This window comes from Dromiciops gliroides, chromosome 3, assembly GCF_019393635.1.
Source record: "Dromiciops gliroides isolate mDroGli1 chromosome 3, mDroGli1.pri, whole genome shotgun sequence".
Classification (NCBI taxonomy): Eukaryota; Metazoa; Chordata; class Mammalia; order Microbiotheria; family Microbiotheriidae; genus Dromiciops; species Dromiciops gliroides.
The window spans coordinates 21,298,116-21,316,695 of NC_057863.1; the positions used below are offsets into that span (position 1 = coordinate 21,298,116).

The window sequence follows — 18,580 nt, forward strand, 5'->3', positions numbered from 1 at the left end:
GGCTGGACTAGGCCACTACATAATTTTTATGAGAATAATCTACTGAGATCATTCTTGATAAGGTTATTAGAAGGAAATGGGCAGGTTTTTACAAGTTCTATTTCATAGTAAATTAAATCTTTACCTTTACATATCTGAGTGAAAAATATTTAGTGTATACAAGACTTTACTAGGCTTATTCCTTGTGGACAGAAATTATTTGATTAGGTAGACCAAAACTACCTAATCAAACTGTCTTGCCATATAAATGCTAGTTATTGTTATTGTTATTTTTATAACAATAGCTAGCATTTACAAAGCGCTTTAAAGGTTGCCAAGTGCTTTACAAATATGATCTGATTTTATTTATTTTTTATTTATCATTAATATTAAAATATCATCTTAAACACCTTCCTCCAACAAGCTGTCTACCATGGATGTCTCGAAATTATATGAGATTCCTTAAAAGATCTATAACAACAGAGACAACTTTATTTGGTATAAAATGGAGATTTCCAAGCTTGCCAAAGAAGCTCAGCATCATCGTGGAGAAGATGGATTGAAGACCTCACGTAGAAGAAGAATTCCTTATAGTTTGTGATAGCCTTCTGAACCTCCTGTTTCCAGATACCATTGTGCTCCTCATCAAGTCCTGAAACATGGCAGAAACCCCTGAAAGAATGAATTAAGAAACATTTATTAAATGAGATTCATAATCATTCAGAATGAGCTAATCATCCATACAGAAAAAACTAAGTGGATGAGGAATATTTATTATCCAAACTATAGTAAATGTTGGATGCACATCTATAGATCTTTTCTATCAGTGTACACATACATTAATATATGTGTACATATGCATATATATACACATTTGTACTCAACCCTCTTTGCCTCGGTTTCCTTATCTGTAAAAAATGAGCTGGAGAAGGAAATGGTAAACCACTTTAATATCTTTGCCAAGAAAACCCCAAATAAGGTCATGAAGATTCTGACATAACTGAAATGGCTGACCAACAACAACCCCCCCCCAATTGTTTTAATGGTAATGCCACACTGTATACAGGGTCTTCTAAAAGTCTTTTGTGGGGAACTGAGGGTTAAATGATTTGCCCAAGGTCACACAGCTAGTAAGTGTCAAGTGTCTGAGGCTGGACCTGAGTTCAAATCCAGCCTCAGACACTTGACACTAGCTGTGTGACCCTGGCCAAGTTACTTAACCCCAACTGACTCACCAAAAAAAAAAAAAGCTTCCCTAAGATTTTTTGGGACTCCCTGTACTTTAGATAATTCAAAAGACCCATGGCTTCATCTGTGTGGGTATTGCTTCATTGCTTCCACAAATGCCAGTCACAATCTCTTTATACCTTAGTATAAAGAGTTCCTGTGCAAAGAGTATTAACCTTTAACAAATATGGGGTATAACAGTCTTGTTAGTTTCTAGTGGAAGGATATAGGCAGGCAGTTCAGTAAATATCTTCCCCTTCCAGTCTCTATAACATTTTTTTTTTTTAGTGAGGCAATTGGGGTTAAGTGACTTGTCCAGGGTCACACAGCTAGTAAGTGTTAAGTGTCTGAGGCCGGATTTGAACTCAGGCCTGAGTATCTTATCTCATATGAACCCCACAACAGCTCTAGCAGGTAGGTGCTTATTTTAATTTACAGATGAAGAAACTGAGGCAGACAGTGGTTTAGTGACTTAGGGTCATGTAGCTAGTAAGTGCCTGAGGCCCAATCCAAGGTTGGTGTTCCTGATTCCAAGGCTAACCCTTTCTCCGCTGCGTCCTCCTTCCCCCCATCTTAACATAGTCCTTCCTGCCTGGGCTTGAATTCTAAGATTTGGCAGCTTGCCAGGACCTGGGAGCTTGTCTTGCACAGGTACAGACTCCAAGCCTTCAGGAGGATCTCCATTCCACTCTGAGGAACTGGACACAGGAGACCCCTTGTAAAGATCCCACACGATTTTGATTCTTCCTTCATCGACTTCTCATTTTACTAAATCAGCCTGTGGCACTGACCTCTGAAGTGCATACCACGCAAAACTAAAATGGTCCCTTCCTGTCTAGCAGGACTTTCTCCACCAGCATGTTGAAGTGTTAAATGGGTTGCTTTATACTTCCTTCCTAGAGGAACCAATTCAGACTTGCTGGACTAGACAGGAAAGAACATTTTCAAGCCCAGGCTCTGCGGGTAATTGATGAAGTACTCTGAATGATCTTGGTTTTCCAAAGCAAAAGTTGCTCTCCACACCATGGAAAAGGACCGCTTGGTTCAAGCCACAATTTCAAGCTGCATCAATTAATGAACAGAGGGAGCAAGTCTGGGTAGTGAAGAAGGCTACTGTTGATCGTCCCACATACCCCAATAGTCTCTGAGAGCACCACTGTCTCAAAACACAATACAGCCATATAAGTGTGGGGTGTCCCCAGAGTCTCAGGGCAGCCTCCAGCTTTAATACTCTGGGGACACCCTGCATTTACATGTGGATAGCTTATATTCCCTCAGCAGAAGGTAAGCTCCTGCATATTATTTTCACTTTTTGTTTTGTTTTTTCTTTCTCACTCACCGTTTTTCCTTTTTCTTCTGATTTTTCTTTCGCAGAATGACTAATGTGGAAATATGTTTAACATGATTGTACTGTATAATCCGTATCAGATTGCTTACTGTCTTGGGGAGGGGGGAGTGAAGGGAGGGAGAGAGAAAAATTTGGAACTCAAAATCTTACAAAAATGAATGTTGAAAATTATCTTTTCTTGTAATTGGGAAAAAATAAAATACTATTAAGTGGGAAAAAAGGTAGGCTCCTTGCAGGCAGGAACCATGCTTTTTTTTTTTTTTTGGTGAGGCAATTGGGGTTAAGTGACTTGCCCAGGGTCACACAGCTAATAATTGTTAAGAATCTGAGGCAGGATTTGAACTCAAGCCCTCCTGAATCCGGGGCTAGTGCTCTATCCACTGAGCCACCTACCTGCCCCAGGAACCATACTTTTTTGTCTGTGTATCCCCAGTATCTGGCATAGAATAGGTGTTTGATGTTTCAATGGAATTGAATTTGATTTTAGAATGACAGAACTTGTGCAATTGACAAGGAATGGATGAATGAATGAACGAAAAGGTATTTGTTTAGTACTTATTGTGTACTACTGTTCTACATGTAATAGTATGTCCAAATGGCTGGGTCTTCCAACAGAAAGGCAAGACAATCCCTACTTTCAATAGTCTCACATTTTAATGGAGGAGATAACACATTCAGGGTGTCCCAAAATTCATAGTGCAGTTTCAAACTTTAATAAGTTTAAAACTACTAGCTCTGTGATGCTGGGCAAGTCACTTAACCCCCATTGCTCCGCAAAAAAAAAAAAAAAAAAGAGAGAGAGAAAAATAAGTTTAAAACTTTTGGGGGGCAGCTAGGTGGCACAGTGGATAGCGCACCAGCCCTGGATTCAGGAAGACCTGAGTTCAAATTTGGCCTCAGACACTTGACACTTACTAGCTGTGTGACCCTGGGCAAGTCACTTAACCCTCATTACCCCACCCAAGAAAACCCCACAAAACATTTGAGGACATTGGGGACACCTACATAAGAGGTTTCAGTGACAAGTCAAATGAAAAGGACCCAAGATCTTAGGTTTTACCTCAAACTGAGCTGAATAGGACAAGCCTTGGGCATCTTTATTCTTGTTGCTACATTTTGTCTATATCAACATGACACCAAACTTGGACAATTCATATTTTTTTTTCCAGTTTTCACTAAGATGTTGGGCTTTACACACTTTTTTTTTTTTTTTTGCGAGGCAATGGGGGTTAAGTGACTTGCCCCGGGTCACACAGCTAGTAAGTGTCAAGTGTCTGAGGCCTGATTTGAACTCAGGTACTCCTGAATCCAGGGCCGGTGCTTAATCCACTGTGCCACCTAGCTGCCCCCTTTATATACTTTTTGATTGAGTTACATGGAGCTCGAAGTCTACCAGAGCTTGGAGATCTTTTTCTCATCAACTCTGGTCCACTCATGTCTTTCCCTTATCATGCATAGGCAATTGACTTGTCCAAGTACGGGGGATTTTAGGTGGAATTCACCAATTTAGAGGAATTTAAGGGAAATGGAACAGAGAAAAGATCAGAGGTGTGTGTGGTATGTGGCAAAGTGGGGTATGGGAAGTACCTTGAAGGATGTTTAAGCTCTGCTTAGGCAAGGGTGGGGTAAGGTAGAAGTGAGGGGCAGTAGAAAGCATAGGTGTGATGTTGGGACCCTTTGACCCACCAATACCACCAATAGGCTTATGTTCCAAGAGATCAAAGAAAGAGGAAGAGGTCCTGTAGGTACAAAAAGATCTATAGAAGCTCTTTTTTGTATGTGATATCAAGAAAACTAGAAACTAAGAAGATGCCCATCTATTGGGCTGAAGAAGAAGATGCCCATAAATAGTTGAAAAAATGATGGTATATGTATGTGATGGAATACTATTGTGCTTGCAGAAATGAAGAGAGAATTTCAGAGAAACCTGGGAAGATTTGTTTGTATTGATGCTGAGTGGAGGGGGCAGAACCAGGAGAACAATTTATATTGTAACGTAAACATTTTAAAAATGAAGTTTGAGGGGCAGCTAGATGGCGCAGTAGATAAAGCACCGGCCCTGGATTCAGGAGGACCTGAGTTCAAATCTGACCTCAGACACTTAACACTTACTAGCTGTGTGACCCTGGGCAAGTCACTTAACCCCAATTGCCTCACTAAAAAAAAAAAATGAAGTTTGAAAGATTTAACTTGACTTAATCAGTCGTGATTCCAAAGGACCAATGATGAACACTCTCTCACAGAGAGATGATGGATTGCTATGCAGAATGATGCACACATTTTCAGACATGGACAATATAGGAATTTGTTTCACTTGATTATGCTTATTGGTTGCAAGATTTGTTTTTCCTAATGGTGGGGGTGGGTGGGGAAGAGAGAGTAAATGCTTGGTCATTGAAATTTTGTTTGTTTTTTTTGTTTGTTTGTTTTTTGGTGAAGCAATTGGGGTTAAGTGACTTGCCCAGGGTCACACAGCTAGTAAGTGTCAAGTGTCTGAGGCCGGACTTGAACTCAGGTCCTCCTGAATCCAGGGCTGGTGCTCTATCCATTGCGCCACCTAGCTGCCCCTTGGTCATTGAAATTTTTAAAATGTATTGAGGGGGCAGCGAGGTGGCACAGTGGATAAAACACTGGCCCTGGATTCAGGAGGACCTGAGTTCAAGTCCGGTCTCAGACACTTGACACTTACTAGCTGTGTGACCCTGGGCAAGTCACTTAACCCCCATTGCCCTGCAAAAAGACAAAAAACAAAAACAAAACCAAATAAAATGTATTGAGCATAAGTGAAAAAACTCAGACATGATACTGGGAAAGTACAAGATGGAATCAGGGAATAGATAAGCAGATTGATTTGGCTAGGAGAGAGTATAAGAGAATTAGAGCCAAAGGCTATTAATAAATTGGAGACACTATGGAATAGTGGGTGGGGGGATGGTTTATTATAGCCAGGGAAGTATCTATAAAATAGGAAGCAAAGCATAGGAAAAGCGTAAACAGGGAACATCCGGGCATTTTCTTCCTTAACATTTTTATAACTAATTTGGCAGGGGAAGTTCTTCACTGGGAGATCTCTACAGTAAGGAAATCACATGTCCAGTCAAAATAGAAATACATGGTCTGAAAGGGAAGGGAATAAACATTTCTATAGCACTTACCATATGCCAAACACTGCTGTGCACTTTACAAATAGCATTTCATGTGATCCTCACAACACCCCTGCAAGGTAGGTGCTATTGTTATCCCCATTTTAGGGTTGAGGAAACTGAGGCAGATGGAGGTTAAGGGATGACCAGCTAGTGTTTGAAGCTGAATTTGAACTCAGCTCTTCCTGACTCCAAGTCCAGCACTCTATCCAAGCTGTTGAAGACAATAGGATTTAGAATGGAAAGAGGCTTTGAGAGCATTCCCCACCCCATTCCCATTTTGCATATGAGGAAAAAAGAGGCCTAGAGAGTTGAAATCCTTAACCAGGGAAATTATGGGTCATACAGGGAGTAAGATCCTTTGACTCTCAGTCCTGCTCATTTTCTCCTACACCCCAATGTATGCCTGGGAAGAGGACCTATGAGGTGACAGACGATTCTCAGCTTTTCTAGGTATCAAAATCTCAAGAGAGAATGGTAGGAAGACATTCAGAAGCTCAGGAGGGTACAAAAATGGTAGATACATTTCAATATGGCGTCACTCTCAGAAACATGTTTGGAGTGGATCATCCCAACTCTATGGAGAGGACATGTAACGATTGGAATAACGCCACCTGCTGGATACTTACTGTAGAAGAGTTCTGCCCATGAAGGGAAGGTCTTTGAGGGCAAGACCAGGAGTCAGGAAGTGACGCAGACTAGTGGGAGGAGGAAGGAAGAGACTGGCGCTCAGTCTCGGGCTTTCTTTCCTGAGGACGCTGGCGGAGAAGGGAGCTGGAAATGTGCTCTCCCTTTAATAGATAGGTATCTAGGCCTTTCTCTCTCTCTTTACCAAATTCTTATTCTCCTTAATAAATGCTTAAAAGTCTAACTCTTGCTAAAGCTTGTAATTGATTGGCGACCACTCATTAGATATTTTAGACAGACTAGCTAGAATTTTACCCCTTAACAGATGGCTGACCACGAAGAGGAAAGCTAACCCTCAGTCTTCTGATCTTCTGGTTGGGTAAGAAATTTCCCCTCCCTCTCCCTTTAACTGCTAAGTACTGGTTTACTGGCTGTGTTTTCCTTTAAATTTTTTCAAATGGACCTTTTAAACTCCCTAATTATCCTATTTTTGATTTTAGTCTGTTTAACCAGACAAATGGGAGATAAGATCATGTTAATGCTTTGTTTTTGTGGATTTTCTATTTTTCTTTTTATTTTTGTTAAAAGAGCCAGCAACTTACTCACACAAGGAAATATCTCTCCCTCTCCCAACCATGCTTTTTCAGAGAAACCTGAAGAGATTCCCGCAGCTTTTCCCAGTTCTAACACTAATTGTTGCTTTAATTTTGCATGCCTGGAGGCAATGACCCACCCTCTAGAAGCTTTTAATCCCCTAGCACCTGGAGGCAAAGTGGGGGAAGAGGAATCCAGGCCTGAGTTCAAAATCAAGTCTGATTCTAATTGCGCTGGTCCCTCCCCTCCTCTCCAAACCCCACCCTCTACTCCTCCCATGGCCAAGCCCATTGCTTCCCCTGCCTGGGAAGTCCAGAGATCTGATGCGCATGCTCAACTTTTTCTACCTGCATTTGCAGCTTCAGGCTCAGCCCTTCCCCGGCCTGGCTGTGCTTTTGAGACAATCTTAGAAAACTCTTTAAATTCCAGATATGCTTGTTTTGTTCATAATTTTGCTAACCTGCTTTTGTCTTTAATTAGTAATCTTATAAAGCATTTGTATGGTGAAAAGACTGACAGACAATATAAAGGGGTTAAAGAAGAAAAACTTAAGCTGAATAAGAATGACAACCATCAACATAGTTCAAGACTCTGCTTCTTTTGCCATGGAAGGGTATATATTTTAGAGAAATGTAGAAGTAAGCAGCAAGGTATTGATATGAGTGTTGGGGATTTTAGATATCGGAATCAAAAGTGTTCTGAATTCACTCAGAGTATTAATGTCAGTTCAGAGGTTACATAGGATTTCTATGCTATTATATATACATTTTGAAATTAATGGTATGGGTTTATTTTCATAGAGATTTTCATGCTTTTGAGATTGTGTCTTATACTTAGTTTTTAAAACAAGGAGAATATTTGTAAAAGCTTTTTATAGTCATGTGATCAAGTTTATATTTTATAGTACTCTTATTAATATTAAATTCATATTCATTTAGATTTCCCTAGTTTGAATTTCATTGTCTTTTATTATTCCACGTGTATTTTCTTCTATTCATTCATCTATCTAATTTTGAAACATGGTTTTGATTTCATAATACAATGTTAATTCTAGGAGTATTGTGCTCCCATATTCTGAGTTGTTTGTTTTTGTTATTTTTTTTTCCTCAACTGATTATTTGATCAAACTCTTTAAAGCATTTCCCTGGCAAATTGGTTGCCATGGCAAGTGTAAATTGATTCTAGAAGTATTATTTTTGATAAGCATATTCCCCCCCCAAAAAAAAAAAGAGGGGAACATTTGTAAAAGTTTTCTTTTTTCAAAAAAAAAAAGTTCTTTGAGATTCTGTTGTGCTTTAACTTGTATTTAAGTATGTTCTGATTTTTCACAAAAGTAATTGTATACTAAGTAAAAAAAAGGGTATTATTTGAAATTGTTGCATAATTATATATTGTGTTCTGAGTCAAGATGTATTCACATTTTTTGCAATCATTTATTATCCTCAATTTTTAAATCCATATGAGACTTGGATTATGGGAATTTATCATTTAAGACATTAATTGCCTTTATTCTGAGTTATCAGATGCCAGTTGGCCAAGATGCCATCCAATCACAAGAGGAATACATGCAAGAGCAGACACTGAACTGTCACATGAGGGGAGACATGCATGAAGTCAAGGTACGGCCGAGGGAACGGCTTTTGACAAATGTTGAGGTTGGATTCTCTTGGTTTAATATTTTATTCTCTTTTTCCCCACAATATTGTACAGATGGCTGGAAGTATTCATCCCACCCATCTCACTTCTACACCTGGCTTCTATGCTCCCTCCTATATGCCTGATGCCATGGACATCTCAATCCCATGCATCTGATTAAGTCTGACTCAGTTTCCTCCAATATGTTCGGTGGCATGGACGTATATTCCATCCACCTATTTTAAGCCTGGCATACTGTATGGGCAGTATATATTGCTCAAGTGTGGGAATGCTCATATCCCATCATTTCTCTGTTCTTTTATGGTAACCCCCATAATTATCTCAGGTGTCATGATAAATACAGTGTTGAATTTGGCCTTGACACCTGTTACCAATTATATTAGATTTTTTAATTTCTCATAATGGCATGAGGATAATTAGGCAGATGATGCAAAAAGTGATGAAACAAAGATAAAAAATTATTTTTAATAATTAATATCGCAGCAATTGTCTTCTCAATTACCCTCCATAAGGGGGGGACTATAGTAATATTATAATTTTAAAGAATGGTTCAATTTTTGTTTTATTATATGTTTCATGTGTAACAACTAAGATTCTGAATTCCCTTAGACATGTTTTTGAGAACTTTCATTGTTTGATTTGATTATTGACAAAGCTATTTTAAAGTTGTGTTAAGCTCAATGTTGTAGGAAATTTTCCTGGCTGATTACCAGCATCCACACATCAACCCCTGAAAAGACTTCCATTCCACGACTACACCTAGAGGACATCTGAGAAAAGACTTTCAGAGACTTTAAATGAACAGTTTTGATTTGTTGTTTTTGTTGTTTTTTTTTTCTCTTTCTGTTATAATATACATCATCTGTAACATGTACCCTCTGCAGAGGCCCTCCCTTTGCAAGAGTAATGTCAAAGCGTCGGTTCATGAGGACAAAAAAAAAAAAAATCGCCCCTCTGGACAAAACTTTCCTCTCTTCCTTTTCTATATTATTGTTCACATATTATTAGTTAGCAATAGTTATTCTTTTTACTGTTCCGTCAAGGAAACATTTTGTTTCTTGAGGAACAACAGGGGGGACTGTAACGATTGGAATAACGCCACCTGCTGGATACTTACTGTAGAAGAGTTCTGCCCATGAAGGGAAGGTCTTTGAGGGCAAGACCAGGAGTCAGGAAGTGACGCAGACTAGTGGGAGGAGGAAGGAAGAGACTGGCGCTCAGTCTCGGGCTTTCTTTCCTAAGGACGCTGGCGGAGAAGGGAGCTAGAAATGTGCTCTCCCTTTAATAGATAGGTATCTAGGCCTTTCTCTCTCTCTTTACCAAATTCTTATTCTCCTTAATAAATGCTTAAAAGTCTAACTCTTGCTAAAGCTTGTAATTGATTGGCGACCACTCATTAGATATTTTAGACAGACTAGCTAGAATTTTACCCCTTAACAGACACCAAGTTCTAAACCACTCAGGACAAGGGTGTCCCATGTGGACGGCCCCTTCAGAAGAGTCTGAGTTGGAATTTAGTTGAAATGTCTTCCCCAGTCCCTTGCCTATCATTTTCTTGAATTGCAAAGGTGAGCATCTCATCCTGGAGAAGATTAGAAATTCAACACTCAGAAATCAAATACAAGCAAAGATTGTCCGTGAAAAAGTATTTTTGAAAAGAAGCTTTTGAAATAATAAAATGATAAACATCTACAATAAAATCAAGGTGTTTACTCTCTAGTAGACTAATGTCCTTTAGAAAGTCCTGTCTGATTACACATTGAAATCCAACCCTAGCAAAATATGTTACCTTGTGCAAAGAAAATGGCTTATCTTTAAAAAGCTACACAGATACCTAAAGATAATACTAATACCTTTAAATACTCAGAAATTCAAGGTGAAAGAAATCAAATCTTCCCATAATAGTTTTCCATATTCATCAAAATGGAATTATGTCAATGCCTGGATGAACATATCAACATTTTGCTATTTTCTTTGTCATTATCATTCTAGCCATGAAGTAGAGCTTCAGCTACTGAGGAAAAAGAGCTATTTTTTTCACCCTCAATCATTCAACTTTTCTGTCTCTGTGGATCTAAGGCCAAGTAACTGATTAAACCTTAACCTCATTTGCCTCTGTGGTCCTGATGTTGCCTATATTCTTTTATTCAAAAAGCATTAGTGGCACCCTGTTGTAGAAACCACTCAGCCTAGGATTCGGGGCTATCCACAATTACTGTAACCTACTTTCTCAGTCTTATTTACTTTTATTCTCCTTTATACATTCTGGTTTTGGCCAAACTGGACTACTAGCTGTTCCTTGAACTGGACATTCCATCTCATACCTCAGTACATTTGTCCAAATCATTCACCATACCTCAAATGGACTTCTTCCATACCTCAGTCTCTTAGAAAGAATCCCTAGATTCCTTCAAAACTCAACTCCAATGCCATCTCATAAATGAGACCTTTCCTAATGTTCCTGACTGTTTAGCCCTCCACTCTCAAATTATCCTTATTTTGAATATATATGTGTGCATATGGTCTCCTCCAATAGGACGTCCTTGAAGATAGACAGAGTACCTGCGACATTGAAGACACTTAAAGATTTGTTGATTAGTGGAAGCCTCATTTTCCAGTGTCTTCCTTCAATTTTCAGGTGCTCAAGTACTATATCCTCCATGAAGCTGTCCCTCTTATCAAGGTTATTAGTCTTCTCCCCCCTCCTCAAATCATCTGGTTTCTCTTTTGACCCTTTAACTTCCTACTCTACATTATACTTATCTGTGTCCTGTCATATTCCTCTAGAAGAATGAAAGCTCCTTCAGGGAAGGGGTTGTTTTAATTGCTGTATTCTCGTTGTCTAAGCACATAGTAGCTATTTAATAAACTTTTGTTAAACTGAATTGAATTATCAGTAGCTTTAACCAGAAAACTTAGTATGCTATTAAGAGCTTTTTCATGCATACTCTTCTTGGTTTTTATGTTTCTGCCTTGATCAAACAGATACTTAGCAGTGTTTTAAAAACACATATTGAGGGGCAGCCAGGCGGAGCAGTGGTTAGAGCACTGGCCCTGGATTCAGGAGGACCTGAGTTCAAATCCCATCTCAGACACTTGACACTTATTAGCTGTGTGACCCTGGGCAAGTCACTTAACCGCAATTGCTTCACCAAAAAAACCCCAAAACCCAAAAAACAACCAAACAAAAAAACCCCACATATTGATTCATTTATTTATCAAATATTTATTGAACCCCTACTGTTGTTGTTCAGTCATGTCCAACTCTTTGTGACTCCATTTGAAGTTTTCTTGGCAAAGATACTAGGGTGGTTTGCTATTTCCTTCACCAGCTCATTTTACAGATGAGGAAACAGGCAAACAGGGTTAAGTGACTTGCCCAGGGTCACACAGCTAGTAGGTGTCAGAGGCTATCTTCGAACTTGGGTCTTCCTGATTCTAGGTCTGGTGCTCTAACCACTGTGCTACCTAGCGGTCCTGAATACTTACTACATTATATGTATAACATCCCTTTGGGAATGATGCATAGATGGGTGCTCTGCCACCCTTCCACCCACTTTAAAAAAGATATCCTGGGGCAGCTAGGTGGCACAGTGGATAGAGCACCGGCCCTGGAGTCAGGAGGACCTGAGTTCAAATCCGTCCTCAGATACTTAACACTTACTGGCTGTGTGACCCTGGGCAAGTCACTTAACCCCAATTGCCTCACCAAAAAAAAAAAAAAAAGCTATCCTGTGACTATTTTCTAATGACCATGATGGGGCAGCTAGATGGCACAGTGGATAAAGCACTGGCCCTGGAGTCAGGAGGACCTGACATCAAATTTCACCTCAGACACTTACTAGCTGTGTGATCTTGGGCAAGTCACTTAACTCCAACTGCCTTAAACATCCGGAGCCATCACCCCAATGTCATGGTCCTCTTTGAAAACAAAGGATCAAGAATGAGAACTAAATCAACCATGATAATGCCAAGTACAACTCCATGGAGATACTAAAGGCGCAGTCCTTAACCCACAGGACATTCCTTCTTGCTGGCCTCAAATCATAAAGATGACCTTCTGAAGGTAGAGAGGAGGAAAGCTCTGTGTCCCATGCATGGGGTGTAAGCAATCAGCCTCACAGGCTCTCAGGAGCCTTTGTCTGGGACGGGGCTGCTTCCTGTGGGCACATTCTTCCCTTTGGTGCATGATTTGTGAGCTCTCCAAAGGCAGCTGGGGGGCTTCCTCCAATCCTGAGCAAGATGGTAGCAGCTCCCAGAGTAATTGCAGCAGAAAACTCAACAGAGGCAGCCAAGTCCAATGGGAATGAGCTGCCCACACTGAGAGAGGAAAGTCAGTAAGAGAAGCCCTTGGCATTGACCTGTGCTCAGCAAGGGGGATGGAAAACAGCTGATGAGCATCCTGGTGGAAAATGTCCCGACAAGGCTTGAACACTAGCCTCTCCCCAACTGTAATTGCATGGTTCTTTACTGCTTAGCAGTCCCCTCTCTGTTGTCTGCACGTGAACAAAACTGTCTCCTCACCTGGTCCATGTTGGTGCCCTGTGTACTTTTTTTTTAGTGGCCCCTACTTGCTAGGTACTACACTTGAGGCTAGAGGCAACAATAGAATCATTCCTCCTGAATCTGAGGTGGGGGTGGATTGGGCACCCAGGTTAGAGGAGAGCCTTGTTATTAGCTAGGTACAAAGCACTGCAGTTCCTAAGCCACCAAAGGACTAACGAGGCTGGCATCCTCAACATCTGGCATCTTAGAGAAAAGCTCTGGGCATCCTGCCATAGTTATGGCTGCGGTTTTTGATGGTGTGACCTTCAGACTTCAATCTGAGATGCTGACTTCCTTTGACCACAATGACCACAACCCACCTGACCCCATGACCCATTCTCATATTCTAGGGAGCCCTTTTAGGTTCAGATGAATACTAGCAAAGTGAAGTAGGGAATTGAAGTAATTCTCCAGATTAATAGGGCAGCAAGGTGGCCCAGTGGATAGAGAGCCAGGCTTGGAGTCAGGAAGACTCATCTTCCTGAGTTCAAATCCAGCCTCAGACACTTACTAGCTGTGTGACCCTGGGCAAGTTGCTTAACTCTGTTTGCTTCAGTTTCCTCAGCTGTAAAATGGGCAAAGGAAATGGCCAACCACTCCAGTATCTCTGCCAAGAACACCTCAAATGGTGGTATGAAGAGTCAGACACAACTGCAAATGACTAAACAAGAAAAAGCCACATCAATGAAACCAAAAAATATTTGAATTTTAATTATTTGGATTTTTCAGGCAAGGTCATTCTTTTTATTGAATCCTCCTTGTAATTACTTCAGTTCTCCATTTCATTTCTATGGCACAGATTTAGACCTTTTTTGGGGCTATAGCCTTAGCAGCATTATTATTATTATTTGGTTCAGACCTGTGATTTCATAAAGGAACTCTAGATGTAGAATCCTCCAGATATAGATGGGCACTTTTCATTATCTATAACATAGAGAAGTACATGGGGCCTGAGGCCACAGACCTAGTATAAGTCAGAAGCAGGATTTGAACCCAGGTCTTCCTGACTCCAAGGCTGACCCTTGATTGCCAATGCCACACGGCCTCTTAGTATTCTTTTTTTTTTTTTTTTTGCGGGGCAATGGGGGTTAAGTGACTTGCCCAGGGTCACACAGCTAGTAAGTATCAAGTGTCCCCGGATTTGAACTCAGGTCCTCCTGAATCTAGGGCCAGTGCTTTATCCACTGCGCCACCTAGCTGCCCCCCTTAGAATTTTTTTTTTTCCTCTTAGTATTCTTACTGGGAACATGTGATGTCTATTGCATCATGTTCTTCCTCACAGAGCATGCTGAAATAGAATGTTTTACTTATTTTTTCTTCTTTTAAACTTTCCCAACTAAATATCACTCAGCCTTTTGAGATTAAAAATTTTAAGTCTCTGCTACTCTCTCGTGACCTCTAAAGTTGTTTGTTTTCTTTCCATTTATTTAGTCTCTTCGAAAGGACATTCCATTTTTGGGCCTCCCTACTTAGCATGCTACTAGCTCTTTGCATTTCCAAAGCTTTGACCATCTTTGGTTAATGAATGAATGAATCCTCACACAGTTGTCTAGGATGGACCAGCAGTCTTTATAGATGAACCTAATAGGGCACAGATAATCAGGGAGTAAATATTTGCTCAGTTCCTACTATGTGCCAGGCACTGTGCTAAGTAAGTACTAGATATGTTAATTGACTTGTCCAGTAGTCACACTATAGCTATATCTACACAAGCATGTAGAGTGAATTCAATTATCTGAATTTTTAAGGAAATCCCTCCCTCCCCACCTTGCCAAATATATGGATGAAAAAGGTTTTGTTTCACAAGAACCTTAGAGACAATCCAATTCAAACCTCTCAATTTTTTTAGGGAAATAAAATCTTTTATTTCCAGCTTTTGGCTTCTTAAAGCATTGGGACTAAAGAACTTGCAACAGTGTTTTTCTGCCTCCAGCCATTGGGTTTCTTGCATTTTATGCTCAAGAGAAATAGAGCATTATAAACATTTTCTCAAAGTTCCTTATACTTCCCCCACTCGTTTTTATAATTCTAAAATGTCTATCTCTGCTCCTTTCCCCATTTTGGAGACCAGAAAACAGAATATGAATTGGCCACATCTCACAGGTCCTAAGTAACAATGGCAGGGTTTCAACCCTGGTCCTCTGATGCTAAAAGCCAATACCTTGTTCAATGCCCCAAATGGCATCTATTTCTCTCTGTTCCTCATGATATTTTTTATATTGGGCATTATGCCAGATCCAAGGGCACACAAGCTTTTCAATCTGTTTTTTTTTAATCAATATTCTTGGGTCTATTTTACAATTCATTCTTGATAAGAAGTGGCTTGACCTTTAACAGTGATGCCTAACCATAATGCTGTGGTTTGGTTGAAAATACTCCTCAGCCTGGGGGAGGTAGAAAATCACTGCTTGCCTTCCCCAAAATAGCTAAGGAATAAGCAACATTCTTCTTGACTCGGTATTTGAGTTAGATTTCCTGCTTCTTTTAATTGGCGTTAAGAAATGGACCGCCCCAGATAATTTTTTACTAATGGCTCAGCTACAAAATGTTAGCTTTCCAATTCTTTCTTGTCAGATGGCAAGTCGAGAATCTACACACTGAATGCACTGCCACAAAGGACAATACACACACCAGCAGAATTTATTTTAAAAAGGAGCTGTGTCATTCTGCACTCTTCGAAGCCGAGGGAAAACTCCTGTAAAATGGAAATGCGAGCTTGTTGTCATTAAATTTAAAAATTGAGCAATACTTCCAAAAGACTGGCTTCCTCCAGGGAGGAATTTACAGATGGGGCATTTATTAATTTAGCTATGGCAAAATTCAGGGAAATTGGAAGAGATTGTCTCATATTTTGGCAGATATTGACATAACCACTGCAGATAATTTTTCTTTGAATGTCGCTTTAAAGATATTCTCTTGAAATCATTTCCTGGATTAAAAACAAAAGTAATTAGCAACAATAATAGTTTCCATTTCAAACTACCCCTTTAGAAATACCCCTCGGGTTAAGTTTTTACTTGTCAAATTTCCCCTGGGAAATCTAGGTTATGTAGAAATATTTATAAGGTATCTTATCATTGAATTAGACTCCAGTGAGAGCTCTCAAATAAAAAAAAAATGTATATAAGATGTCCATAAAGATAAATCCAAATTTTTGAAAGTGCCCAGTCCCACTGTGATGCAATGCAAAATAATATAGAGATTTTTCAAGAATCATATTAGAAGAAAGTTGCTTCTGATATGATTGTCACAGCTGCCATCTCTTGGCAGAACATAGTGGTTTGCCCCAATGCAGAGAAAACAGGTTTGAGAATCTAGAGTGAATAGGCTCTGAATTCTGTCTTTACCACTAAGAATCCGATGAACTGCTGAGCCTCAAGTTCTTACCTTCCCACCCAAATGGCTTAGTGGTATTTTCAGGTTTTAAGGTGGACTTTGAAAATTTTTGTTAGGGGCAGCTAGGTGGTGCAGTGGATAAAGCACTGGCCTTGGATTCAGGAGGACCTGAGTTCAAATCCGACCTCAGACATTGATACTTGCTAGTTGTGTGACCCTGGGCAAGTCACTTAACCCCCATTGTCCCACCCCCCAGAAAAAATTTTTAGGGGCAGCTAGGTGGCACCAGCCCTGGAGTCAGGAGTACCTGAATTCAAATCCAGCCTTAGACACTGAACACTTACTAGCTGTGTGACCCTGGGCAAATCACTTAACCCCAATTGCCTCATTAAAAAAAAAAAGAAAAGAAAAGAAAGTTTTTGTTGTTGTTTTGCCAATTAGCTGTGTCTGACTCTTTGTGACCCCATTTGGGATTTTCTTGGCAAAGATAGTAGAGTGGTTTGCCGTTTCCTTCTCCAACTCATTTTATAGATGAGGAAACTGAGACAAATTGGGTGAAGTGACTTGCCCAAGATCACACAGCTAGTAAGGTGAGGCCAATTTTAGCCTTTGGTCTTCCTGACTCTAGGGCTGGCATTCTATCCACCATGTCACCTAACTGCCTCTCTTTGAAAGTTACACATTCTACATGACTTTTTTTTTTAAAGTGAGGCACTTGGGGTTAAGTGACTTGCCCAGGGTCACACAGCTAGTAAGCATTAAGTGTCTGAGGCTGGATTTGAACTCAGGTACTCCTGACTCCAGGGTCAGTGCTCTATCCACTGCGCCACTTAGCTGCCCCTGAAAGTTACACATTCTAAATATAGAACATTCCAAAAATCTTACTTAAATTTAAGGTACTAAAGCTTAAAACTGTGCCAAGATTTTTGGGACACTCTGTCTTACTAAGTCTCAAGGTAAAAAGGGAATCCAACAGGAAAGGTTCTTTTTTCATCCCCATCAGTATTTTCATGGATTTCTTGGGATCGGGGGAAACTTCTTGGGCTAAGTTTAGAGCCTAGCTGGTGGCTCCAGATGTCTTATTTTTGATTAATCCAAGGTCTTTCAGTTGGTCTTGTCTAATATAAAAATATGTTTTTTGTATCTGCCTGTCTCCTACAAACAGATCATAGAAATAATATTTAATCCCTCTTACAAAATTAATAAACAGATCAGAGAAATTATTATAATATCTTATAATATCTCCTACAAAATGAAGCAGATCAGAGAACATGATACCTGTCCTCCTACCAAGCAGATCAGAGACAAACAGAGAAACATAATATCAATTTAATATTTTGTCCCAAGAAGAAAGATAACACAACGTGATCATGTGGAGACTCCTCTCCTAAGAGAGAAGCTTGGGGAATTCCCATTTCTGAGGGTATATATGGGTATATATATATGCCCTGATTACAGGGCATTGTCAGTTTCAATAGTATGATACAGAAATCAACCCAGAAGCAAAAAGCAGTTTAACAATTTCAGTTATAATAAATATGGAGTGAATACAGAAGCATCATGATGAGACTACAGGATTCCAAAAAAAAAGGTTTGGCAAGGATGAAGATACCCAGATGTTACCATAAGATAGGGACTTACTATCCTGAGGGAAAAGAAGTCACTAGGTAGGATCTTTTATCTGCTAGCTCTCTGGGTTCAGTTTGGAGTTCAGTTGAAGGACATTTTGCTCCTATTAACCCAAGGTTTCATAAAAAATACTTTTGGATAATAAGGTACCTCCATAAAATCCAGTTGATCCAGATATTCATTTAACATTCCCCATTTTTGGTCAAGGGGTCAATTTCAATGACCCCCATAGACCAAGGAGCTTCTGTTTGGAGCCTAACTTTTGCAAGAACACCATTTAATCAAGGTGAGGAGTCAGGGAGATAGGAAGGCCTGAAAGTCCTGAAAAATCTGGCAAAGGCATGGAGGTTCACTGTAGTGGCACATGAGGGATCCCTGTCACAGGGGTACTAATCCATAAATCAGAGTGGGATAGCCAGGCTTCTGTCTGAGTAGTTATACAGAGCCAAGCAAGAGGATGGATTCAGGAAGGTTGTAGCCTACAGGTCTGAGAGGG

General features: G+C 40.0%; 1 protein-coding gene across 1 annotated transcript in view; it reads right to left on the minus strand.

Annotated features, from left to right (window-relative positions):
- Positions 1 to 451: 451 nt before the first annotated feature.
- ARL14 (ADP ribosylation factor like GTPase 14) overlaps positions 452 to 18,580 on the minus strand; it is a 44,342-nt gene continuing 26,213 nt past the window's right edge. The window contains exon 2 of the mRNA XM_043997166.1: positions 452 to 651. The gene's annotated coding sequence lies outside the window, so the exon portion shown is untranslated. The remainder of the gene's footprint in view (positions 652 to 18,580) is intronic.